Consider the following 12,162-nt stretch of genomic DNA (forward strand, 5'->3'; position numbering starts at 1 on the left):
GGTGATGGGCAGTAGTCACCCAGCTGGGCGTTCAGTTCCTCTGTCCCCTGTGTTTCTTCACCCCCTGGGTAGACTTGGATCACATACTTAGTGGCTGGAAAAGGAAGGAGGATGGATAGAGTGGGAAGGGAGAGAGAGGGATGGGTAGAGAGAGAGGGATGGGTAGAGGGGGAAGATGGAAGGAAGGATGGAGTGAGGGGGAAGCCTCGCCAGGGCACAGGGACGGCCGCTGGCCCTGAAATAGATGTACATGCTCTGACCACAGCCGTTTGAGGAAAGCCGGGAAGTTTGATGTGTTCTGGAGGAGGCTGGTGGGGTGGGAGGGGCGTGCCAGGGGAACCCTCTTGCCATCAGCATTTATCCCTATGGTTGTGACTCATGAGGGATGGGAAGAGAGGGGCGTTTCTCTCCATGTGAACATGAAATACACTCAGACTCTTTGTGAGGGGCTGTGACATTTGCACTAAAGGCTGTGCCCGGCACCTAATGGTACTTAGTAAGACCTGAGGGTGGCCTGGTTTTATCCTCTGTCACCCTCGCTATCCCTGTCCAGGGTGAATCTTCTTGTCCATGCAGCTGTGCTGGCATCCCTTCTCCTCGCCTTACAGGACTCTTCTGCTTGCAGCTTCAGAAAGGTAACCCAGGCTGGGGACCAGGTCATGGTAGATGAGGAGCTGGCCCTTGCAAGAATGTCTGTGGTAGGTTTCTAGAATGCCTGCTGGGAGGAGCCTCTCAGATCCCACCTTTGCTAACGTCAGCTCCAGTCCTCTCAGCAGCCACAGCGAGTGGCTTCTCCATTCCTGACAGGGTCAGCATCTCAGGCCCACAGGGGTCGGCCCTCTGCCTCTGGGACCAGTGTGACGTGGTTTGGTGAGGAGAGGATGGCGCCTGTCTGGCAGCTCTGGTGGAGGGTTGCTGAATTCTCCCTTCTGACCTCCCACCTGGCAGGTTTGGGCTGAACTTGTCACCAGGAAGCTGAGATTTGTTTTGGGGTGCGGAGGTAGTTTCTGGAAGCTTCTCATCACTTTAGATTTTACATCTAGCTTCATCTTGGCTCTGCAGAGTTGCATGATCTGTGCCGAACTTTTCTGTGGACCTCAGTTTCTCCACCTGTCGAATGGGGGAAGTTGGAGTTCAGGAATGGCTGAGGAATGTGCTTTCAGGAGCTGATTTGTATGGACTGGTTGTGGCGGCCTGGAGGATTCTGAATCTGAATGGGTGAGGTTGATTGGTAATGCGTGCCAAGGGTCCAGGAGTGGGAAGGTGGCCCAGTGTACCTTTCACTACTGGGTTAGATGATCTGTCAGACCATTCCTGCTCCAGGATGCTGTGGCTTATATTTGTCTTTTAGCCCTTTCTGATGGTTAGCTTGGAAGTCCCTGGGCCCTTTGCAGATGCTGCTTTACACACCAGCAAGCCCTCGACTGATATTGTGGCTGAAGTTGGAGCTCGCTGTACGAAGGAAGGTTCTGCGGCTTCCCTGTGGTTCAACACAGCCACTTATGAGGGTCCGTGAGGGAACTGCTGTTGGGAGCCACGTTTGGAGGCTCGTTTTTAGAGTTCATGTACTCACCAGCAAACACACAGCTGGAAAGGGGAGGAAAAGTACCCTTTCCATACCTGCTTCCTGTTCACACATGGTCCCCCCCAGCCACATAAGCAGGCGTTGGTGGCTTCGGTTTACATGGCTTCCAGGGAAGATTTAGAATAAAACCTTTAATCCACTTAGTCTGTGGGTGGAGCAGGAGACTGGAGCCATTGTTTCAGAATGTCCCAGGCAGAAGAGGAGTTATGAAATCCTTCTAGACGTGCCTGCTGTTCATTTTGAGCAAGACTTGGGGGAGGAAGTGGTGGCTGGGGACCAGAGTGGAGCCCAACTGGACGCTTTCCACTTCGGCATCTAAAAATAAAACCACCATGATGCCTCTCCGTTCACCTCCTCCTGGCATCCCTCGGTGTTTGGAGAACTACATTTTAAGATGCTGAGAAAGGCTCTTTGCAAAGAAATTGGAAGCCAAGCCACTTAGTTGGTTTTTCAGAATCAGCTGGGCTTCTGTGAGCCAGATTCCCCGGCTGCTGGGCCCTGGAGCTGGAGGTGGTTGGCTTGATAGCAACTGGGTTCAGGTGTTAGTGACTCAGGAAGGTGTGAATAACCTCACCACCGGTAGCACCCAGTACTCCTGGGTCAGGTCCTCTGATAGGCATTGTCCCATTCTGTACAGCCACCTAGTGATGTTCCTTTTAGAGATGAGGAACCTGGGGCCCAGGATGATGTGACTTCTCTGGGGGAAGTCAGCGGGTAAGTGGTAGAGTTGGGATTTGAGTGCAGGTCTGTTTGTCTCAAAAGCCCATGGCTTTTCTGCTAATGGGTCTCCTCTGCATGTTAGTAGCATGCTCCATTTACTAAATGCTTTTTTACTAAATGCTATCATTACCTGGACTTTGGCACTATCCAAAGAAAGGATGCGGGGCCTGTGTTCAGGACCCAAGACTGTCATACGCTGGTAGGATCCTGTGGTGTTTGGGTCATGGAGGTTCTTTCTTTTCCTGCTATTTAATGGCAACAGTAACAACATGAATTTTTAATACAGGGGACTTGGGTGTGCCAGGCGTTGATGCCTTTTATTTTAAAGAAGCATTTGTATGTAAACTTCCTGAGGCAGGGAGGGAATAAATTGTGCAGATCTTCAGCTTGCTCCTGTGCTGCCCAAAGCTGATGTGCTTGGAAGGAGCTTGCCAACTCTCCTTCCCTGTAGCCCCAGCCTCCCCTTTCACAAGTCCCTCCGCCCATTTCTACAGAGGCAGCATATGTAGTGGTAAGGAGCAGGACTGCCTGCGTTCAAGTTCCTGGCTGTGTGACCTTGGGCCAGTTGCCTGACCACTCTGTGTCAATCTGCCCATCTGTAAAATGGGGATAATTGTGGTATCTTTCCTCTGGGATCATTGAGTTAATGCTAGTAAAGCAGTTGGCACCGGGCCAGGCCCATGGGAAGTCGGCTGTCTGCAGAATTGCACCCTCTCCCTGTCCACAGGCAGACCCGGACCCTGGTGTGGACCTCGGGGCATCCCCTCTCCCAGTCTGCAGGTTGAGTGGCCAGTCATTGTCCTCCTGGGGCCAGGGAGATATTTCCAGTTCCTTGCTTACAACAAAATTGAAAGAGGACCTGATGGAGTTGTCAGCTGATAGCACATTAAAAATTATTTTTGATCAAAGATTACTGTAATTCTTGGCCTATAATTCTTAAGGAATATAAAGAATTTGCTATGGTTAATCTCTTTCCATTCCATCTTTTTATTTGAATAAGTGATTTCAGCACTTGTATCTATAAAAATTGAAAAATGGAGATAGAATTGGTAAACCCTGTCTTATTCTAGCAATAGGTAATATTCATTTGTGGATACATGAAATAATTTTTTAAAAAATTCCCATTCATCTCTTCATAGATGTTTTCCTAATAAGGTTTTATTTTTTATGCTTATTATTCATACAGCTTTGTAATGTATTTTTTGTTGTGTTGGTCAATTGTGTACTTATAGTAATTGTAATAATAATTCAGTCCAAAAAAAAGGACATTTATATTCCTTTTTTTTTTGGCCCAGTAGTATAATAGAATAGTCAATAAAAACCTTTCAAACGTAAAATAAACTGTGATAATATAAATATCTCTGAGGGAAGTGGATTGGAAATTGGAGTTTGAGGAGGAAAAAGGAACATTGTTGAATTTCCAACTGTTAAAAAAGAGCTTGATTATGTAATTTAAAAATGGATAAGGGTAAATCTCAAATCACTATGATATTTAGATTCTGTTGGATCCATTTAAAAGAGAAACAGTAACAGTTTTATTTTAAAATGTTAATATTTACAGTATGTTGGAAATTACATCCTCTACAAGTATTTAAACTTATGATGAGAAATTTTAGATGTCAGCTTAAAAATGTGCAAATAGATACATAGTTTTAAACATTTTATTTCAAGGGGTTTGGTTCGAAGGCCACTGCTTTAGAACATTACCCGTTTACTTCTCAGAACCAGGCTGAGGCTGGTGCGACCTCTGGGAGGAACAGCAGTGGGCCTGGCGCTAAGGCTGTCAGCAGGACCCACCGGGGCTGGGCCAGGCAGGCTCTGGGGCCTATGCCCCAGACAGTCTCCCCTGAGACCCAGAACCCAAGGCCGAGGGTTCCTTGGCAGTGGACTTGTCTGTGGAGTGACTGGCTTCCCTTAACCCGGTCTGTTAGGCCAAGTGTTGATGGTAATGCTCAGGGCTGCTCATGTAGGGTAAGAAGTCACAGGTGAGCCAGGGTCCAGGAAGTTTCGGAGGAGTGGGGGTCTGTGCATAGTGGTGGGGTCTGGACTAGAGGACAAGGGGAAGGTGTAACAAGGGCTGTGGGTCGAGATGTCCCCCACCCCATGTCCTGAGGCTGCCTTTCATGATGGTGATGGTCACGGGTACCCATTTGCCCCAGTTTCAGTTATATCCAGAGGCCCCCCTGCCTCCACTGCTGTTGAGGTGAGGGTCCCTCATGGGCAGGGGGTGTTGACTGGGCAGACCAGGCTCTCCTTGTAGCTGTGTGCAGCCAACTTCTCCTGGGCACCTGCTGTGGACTAGGCTGCAGGAACTGGGGACTCACGTGGGTCCTTTTAGCCAGGTCCCTTTAGCTGTCAGTGAAGTCTGCAGTTGGCAGCCAGTGGCCAAGAGGGGTGGGGACACCAGGACAGGCGCAAACAAAGGCCCTTACCCAGACTAAGTCAGGAAGCCTCCCTGGAGCAGGAGCCTGGCTAGTGCTGATGAGCCTCGTCCACCTGGCAGAACCTTTCTGAGAGGCAGATTCCAAGCCCGCAGCCCCAGCCAGCCTACCCGCTCCCTTCTGCTCTCAGCCCCTTCTGCTTCTAAAACAACTGATGCTGAAATGACCCAGTGCTGAGCCCAGCACGGTGATCACTGCTTCTTTACCTAGGGAGCCCTTGTTGGAGAAAACATCCTTTGGCCGGTAAGGTCTCCTGTGGTCTGGGGGGTGGGCCTAGGGCTCCCCCAAGGGCCAGGCAGAAGAAGTCTGCATCATCCTTGCTGGACGCCATCGCCTGGGGGCATTTTCCACTCTGATCTGCTCTGTGGAGAAACCTCAGGAGGAAAGGTTTCCCGCCCATGGAATCCACCACCCCTTTCTAGAGCAGCCCCGAATTTGGTGGAGGAAGACCCTGAAAGGACATGTCCTTTGTCTTTTCGTTGTCCTGCCCACCTCCAGTCCAGCATCCATAGGAAAATATGCTCGGCGTCCTGTCCCCACCCTGGCATGCTCTTTGGGCTGCCTTTCCCCACTTATTTTAAAAGAAAGGGGAGAAAGAGATGACTGTTAACATGAGAGGGCTTGGGGTTTTATTTTAAAACGCAAATGAGTGAGCCGTGAGTGTGAGAAGTACAGTAGCTGATTATAGATTCATTGTCCTCCTTGCAAATTCCTTGAGAATTCGTACATTACGAAACCCAACCCTGGAGCCACTGTTTCTCAAGCAGGCACGGCAGTGAATGTTTCCTCAGCTTGTGAAAGGGTGAGGGGTAGGCAGCAGGCCTTGCCGACGGTGGTCTCTCCAGAGTGGTCACTTGCTTGAGATGCTGGTGTCCATCCCCCCTTTCTGCACCAACCTATCAGGGAAGGAGATTAGGTGGCAGATGATCAAGCCACCAAGAAAAGGCAGGACTGAGAAAGAGACACTAAGACCCCGAGAGAAGGTCATATGCCCCGGGCTGAGGTAGAACTGGGTGCTGGGCCTCTGGAGGTGATGACCGCCTGGAGCTCCTGGGCAAGCCCAGTGGGCAGGGCAGGCTTGTCTGTGCTGTGCTAGGGCCTGCGAGGACTTGGGGATGGGCATGTAAAGGGGCATGGGCCGGTGATGGGAAGGCCTTGTAGGGATGGGTGTACCTCTTGACATAGAATGAACTGGGCATTGGCGCTGGTGCGGAGGCGAGGAGGAGCACAGCCTGTACACAGACACAGAGGCTGGGGAGGGGGTCTGGTGACTGCCAGTGGTTTGGAAGGGCTTGGGCCTTAGGCATGCTGGGGTTGGCAGGAGACCAGGCTGGAGAGGGCCAGACCCCTGGAAGGCTGGGCAAGCTGTTGGTGCGGTGCTGGGTCAGGGGGCATTGAAGGGCTTCTGCACGGGGAGGCGCTGCTCCAACTGGAGGTGATGTGGGGTGATCCCACTGGGAGGGCACGTAGAGGGTGAGCAGACAAAGCTGAGAGCTGGTCTTCTGGTAGGAGGCTGGGCCGTGGCCTGGCTAGGGGGGGTTGCCATCTGGCTGGAATGACCGCAGTAAAGGAGGGCAGTGAAACACAGATGGCAGGGCATGGTACCTAGGTGGGGGTGGGGGGGTAGTCACTCCCTAGACTTCTCCCTTGCTTCTGGCCGGTACACTCAGATGCAGGGGTGCAGAAGGAGGAGCAGGGGAGGGAGGGAGGGCAAGAGCAGGAGCTTGTTCAGACAGGTGTGCTGAATGCAATCAGCAGAGACGTGTTCAATAGCTGGCTTCCTAATTTATTTTTATTTTTAAATTTATTTTTATTTTTATTTTTTGGTGGCTGTTTGTGGCAGCTGGCTGGCATGGGATCCAAATCCTTGACCTTGGTGTTATTAGCGCCGTGCTCTAACTGACTGAGCTAACTGGCCAGCCCCTGCTTTTCTAATTTGGAGCCAGAGGGAGGGTCACGCAGTTGCATAGTACACGTCTCTCTGAGGGCTATAGATGCTGAATTCTCCATGTCGGCATTAAAAAATGTATTTGTTATTTAGGTGCTATTTTCACATGGTTCCAAAGTTGTTTTATAAGGCATGCAGATAAAGGTATCAAATGATCAATCCCCAGCAGGGTCCCCTCTTCCACCCACTCTCTTAGAGTGCCCCAGCTGGGTGGCCTTAGTGCCCTTCATGGGTTTTTTCCCAGGTAATGGGGGCACAGGTAGGGCTGGACACCTGTGAACATCCTTCCTTCCATCTGTTTCCTCTGGCGGGTGTTCTGGAGCAAGGTGAAAGGGGCTTTGGAAATGTTGATTATCTTGGCCTTCCTGGGGGGCCTGACATCCTTGGTGCTGGGAGAGGCCCTGGCAAACATCCCAGTCACCCCCATCACGGGCAATGGCTTTCTGAAGACCACCCGAGCCTGACTCTGACCCCTGGGCAGACCCCAGCGCCTCCAGGGGGGCCTGCCATGGGGTTGGGAAGTTGGCTCTGCACAGAATGTTTACACGTGGCCGCGTGAGGCCAGTAACAGACAGATTGTTCTTGGCTGTGCCTGGCCTCCCTGTGGAGCCGAGACCTGGGTTTGAGTTTGTTAGGCTGTTTTCTAGCTGTGTGACCTCATTTTCCTCATTCCTAAAGTGGGGATGACACTTTGTGCACAGGACTGAAGACACGTATTAGGTGCCAAAGGAGTATTAGTTTAGTTTCCTCATCCTTTGTTGTGAGCAGTGGTGGCCCGTGATGGGGATACAGCTTCAGATGAAACTGTGCTGCTTGGAAAAACACACTGCCCCGGTGTAAAGCATGTGGTCTTTTTTTGCCCCCACCCTCTAATACCACTTTTGAGTTTCTACCTGTTGTGGATTTTAGCTTACTAATTCCTTTCTTTAAAGTTAGATTTTATGTTTTTCTAAAATTTGAAATGCAGATAATTTTCTTTTTCCTAAACGTTGAAAATTAGTTTCATTCTCAGTCACTTATTTAGGATATATAGTTAACAAATAAACCACTTTATGTGTAAGCGTGATAACCACAGTGTTTCCTTTTCTTTCTTTCTTTTTGTTTTATAATAATGACACATGGGGTGGAGGGAAGCATTATATAAATCAGGGTCTGCTCATATCCATTTTTTTCTGTAGCCATTAAAAAAAGATCACATTTTGGAAGACAATGTGGGAAAATGCTTGCGATGTGCCGTTGAGTGCTGTCGACGTACACTGAGTGGTTTCGGTTTCATTGGTTTTATTTTTACTCTCAAGCTTTTTAGGCTTGCTGTTAGAAATAGAAACTGTCTCCATGTTGCAGTCTTGTGTGGCTTCAGAGGGCTGCGGTTCTCAGTTCTGGGGTGGTTCCTTCCCTGGCCTTTGACTCTCTGGGTCAATGTGAGCAAATCCTTTAAAAAAAAAAAAAAGTTCCCACTTCCTGTGCCAGGACAGCAGGACTGTGCTAGTGAGGCTGGGGCTCCCTATGCTCTGGGGTGCCTGGCCCCAATCTTGTAGGCAGGCAAGCTGCCAGAACCCTGGGCCTCTCCATGCACACCAGGCTGAGTTGGGACTGGATTTCCCTGGTACCTTCCGCCCTTGGTTCACTGTCCTTGGAGTGTGCCAAGCAAAAGAGAAAAAACAAAGAGAGTAGATGGAAGGAGGAACATGGGGAAGTAGGAGGGGGTGAAAAGGCAATTGAAAGATGCAGAAGTACGATTCTGCTGTGAAAGTGGTGCCTTGTCCTGGAGTTGCTGGGGTGAAGTTGTCCAGAACGTTGCTACTCCAAGTGTGGTCCCCAGGCAATCTTGGCACATGTTAACAATCAGAGAAGCTCCAGTGCAAACGGTGGACTCCTCAGTAGTTGGTGCCTGTCTGGGCTGGGGGCTCTGCCTAGGGGCAGTGCAGATGCAGGGGCTGAGACTGAGGAGACACCAGCTCCCTGGACCACGCTCCATGCCCAGGTGGGCACACTGCCATCACATTCGGAAGCAGGAGTGGACACATGCGTTGCTCAGTTGCAAGACTGTGTCACATCCTGAGTCTCTCAGTTGGATAAGGAACTGGCATCTCCCTCTTCAGCCCCTCCCCGCTCTCATATTTCTATTTGTGCTTTTAGATCTGCTCACATGTCACCTTGCCTGTGACACCTCCCCTGCTCCCCCAGCAGACCCCTTCCTCTCCCCCAAGCGGAAACTGCCCTTTGATGTGTCCTCCTGAGGCCAGAACTTTCCAGGCTCCGAGGAGTGTGAGTCCTGGCCCTGATGTGTGCTTTGTGTTGCTTTGGGATTCAGGACTGAGCTGTTCCACGCAGGATATGGCAGGCCCTGAGGGTCTGTGTTTGCTAAAAATAATGCTAGATATTCTTTTGGCCATTAAGTAATATGAGCTCATTTTTGAAATTTTGGAGCATAAAGACAGACCTGAAAATGAAAACCTGGAGATAATCCTGAAAGCAATTTTTTAGCATGTTTTCTCTAGTCTTTTCTCATGTCTTTACATAAAATATGCTTTGTTACTTATTGTGAGCATCCAAGGTGGCTTTTCTGTGTCCATAGTTTTGCAACCTGCATTTGGGGGATGGATGAGCATTTGCTTCCGTCATTTAAACATCTTGTAACTCACTGTTACACAGGCTGTGTTAATTTCCCATCATCCACAGGTCCCAGAATTTGCTGTTACTAACAGTGCTGCCATGGGTGTCTTTGGACTTAAATCACATCTCAGGTTTTCTCTTTGGATTGATCTCTGGTGGTGACTTTACTGAGTGTAAGGTGTTGAAATCTTATAGTGTGCCAAACAATGGCTTGTAAACCGAGTGCATCTCTTTTCAGTTGCTGTGCACACAAGGGTACATCTCAGGCTAGTGATTCAGTTGTTTATTGCAGTATCCTTCATGCCTGGCTTTGTGCTTGAAGCCGGACATTGGGGGACCCAGGGAAGTACAATACTTCTATGAGATGTCAGTGCAGCCACCACTCTACCACACTGCCTCATGATTAATAATGGCCAACCTTGACTAAGCACACGCTTGTGCCAGCCTTGATCATAGTATTTACATATATTAGTTTATGTATTGCTTATAATAAATTGTCTTGCTAAGTATATACTATTGTCATCCTGTATTAGAAGCAAGGACACTGAAACAAGGAAAGGTTAAGTAGCCTGCCCAAAGTTGGGATTAGAATGCAGACAGCTGGGTTCTAGAGGGATTATTTATTATTATTTTTAAACTTTCTGTTATGGAAATACCATACAACATACCAAAGTAGAGAGAGCATCCTCTAATGAGTCTCTGTGTGCACTTCCTGCAGGTTGATGTGTATCAGCCACGGCCACAGTCACTTCAAGGAGACCCTTGCTCCCCTCCAGAGTCCTCTGAGGCCATTCTCACCACTCATTCAATTCACCCATAAATGTTTCTGTATGTGTCTCTGAAAGAGAAGGACCAACCTTTGTTCTTACATCCTGGGTGGGCCACTCAGGGTGGGTTGGGGGTGCTGCCAGGTGATGGGGCCGCGCCTCCTGAGTCTGTCCCCAGTTGTCCTCGAGGCCTGGCTGGCTCCCTGCTGGGCTCTAGGCCTCTGGGGTGGTTGTTGGAAACCCAGGACACCGGTGAACAGATTGGGTCTGAGGAATTGTTTATAGTGCTACCTCCTTAGGAGTGGTCGTTATAACGGGGGAGTGATACAAGCAAATGTGAGTACAGCTGTACTGCATTTTGAGACCTTTTCTAAGCACTTACATGCTGACTAATTTAATCCTTACAGCAATCCAGAGGGTACTATGGTTAGGTCTATTTAATAGTAATACTTCTATTACCACCCCCACTTTACAGATGAGGAAACTGAGTCAGAGAACCTGCCCCAGTCACCCAGCAAGTAGGGTGTGGAGCTGGCATTGGAACCCAGCACACTGGCTTCGGGGTCATTCTTAACCTCCACACTCCACTCTCGGCTTTTTGTGACATCTGAAATCAGAGCTTTCTTATAGTTCCTCTGTCCTGGGCATCTTGATCTCCCTCCTCCACCAGGCCCGCGTGCTGTCTAGCTGCCAACATGCACGTTCTCAGACAAGCCCCATCTTGTCACTGCTTGGACACAGCAACCAGAGTGCAGGGTGGAGGCCCATTTCTTGGAGGGGTCCACGAAGCCTTTAGCGGTTGGTTCCCACTCTGGGGAACCCAGCCCAGGCCCTGCCCGCACAGGCACCTCAAAAAGCAAGAGTGTCCATACAGCTCGGACTGTTCCTCCCACACCTTATTCCTGTAGCCCACCATGTCCCTCCCCTGTTTCATCTGGTGGACAGTCATTAATCTCTCAAGACTAGGCTCATGGTCACCAGCTCTTCAAAGCCTTCCTGGATGCCCCACCCCTCCCAGCCCAGTTAGTCTCTCTGTTTTCTGGGCCCCCAGCATGCCCTCTGCACCAACCTCATAGGCACAGGTCACATTTCCTGGTGTATTTCATGGTGTCCTTCTGGTGGCTGTGGCAGCCTGCAGCATTCTGGCATGCAGATGCATCTTACCAAGAAATCTTTGGAAATCAGTGGAAAAATAAATATTACAGAAATATATGAATTGATAAAGTTTCTGATCATCTCATTCCCCAGAAGTAACCACTGTTAACTTCCCTGTTTTTTGGTTTTTTTTTTCCTATGCAATACTATTTTAGTATATGTGCTGCCGAAGCGAGCACTTCCTATGCAATACTAACATATCATTTTTTCCCCTCTCCCTCTTTTGGTTCTGTAACACCTATTTAAAAACCTTTCAGTACTTTTGAAATTGGGATGTGAACATTTAACTTGATGGTTTGATGGTGCTTTTGAATGGAGGAAATAGAGAGGTTACATATTTGTGTATCACAGAAGGTTCTTCATCTGCACTTAATAGGGAGTGTGTAAAGGCTGGGGTGGGGGAGAGACCTTGGCATTTCTTTCTTAGCAATAGGTCAGTATATCATGCAGCACAGATTTTTATAGGTCAGAAAGTATTCGTGAACTGGAGATCATTTTCCTTGTTCTTATGAAGTGCTAACTTGTTAGGTAATTTCCATCTAACTGTTCTCAGAAAGGGAAAAATGAGTTGCTTCCATTAATTTTATAGTCTAGGGATATTCCTAGCTTTCTGGTTTTCTGTATGCTTTACTTGCTACCTCTTTCACTGAAGGAAAGGCTAGTAAAACAGAAGTAAATCAATTCTGAGGAACAGAGGAGGTTGTAATATTAACTGTCAGCCCTGCTGTTGTGGGAGCACCTCAGCGTAGTTCTGAGCTTCCTGGCAGCCAGTGGATGTAAGGAAATGAGACTAGTCACCATGGGGAAGAAACACTCTTAAGTCCTCAGGAGGGAAAATAAAAACCATGGAGAGGATTAAACTTTTCTTCCTGAAATGTTGAAGAACTTTGTCAATGTCACAAATAGGAAATCTTTGTCTTGACCTGGATG

General features: G+C 48.9%; 1 protein-coding gene across 3 annotated transcripts in view; it reads left to right on the top strand.

The window, feature by feature from the left end:
* The window catches only part of ITPK1 (inositol-tetrakisphosphate 1-kinase), a 171,894-nt gene that overhangs the window by 36,813 nt on the left and 122,919 nt on the right, over window positions 1-12,162 (top strand). The window lies entirely within an intron of this gene.

This window comes from Cynocephalus volans, chromosome 3, assembly GCF_027409185.1.
Source record: "Cynocephalus volans isolate mCynVol1 chromosome 3, mCynVol1.pri, whole genome shotgun sequence".
NCBI lineage: Eukaryota > Metazoa > Chordata > Mammalia > Dermoptera > Cynocephalidae > Cynocephalus > Cynocephalus volans.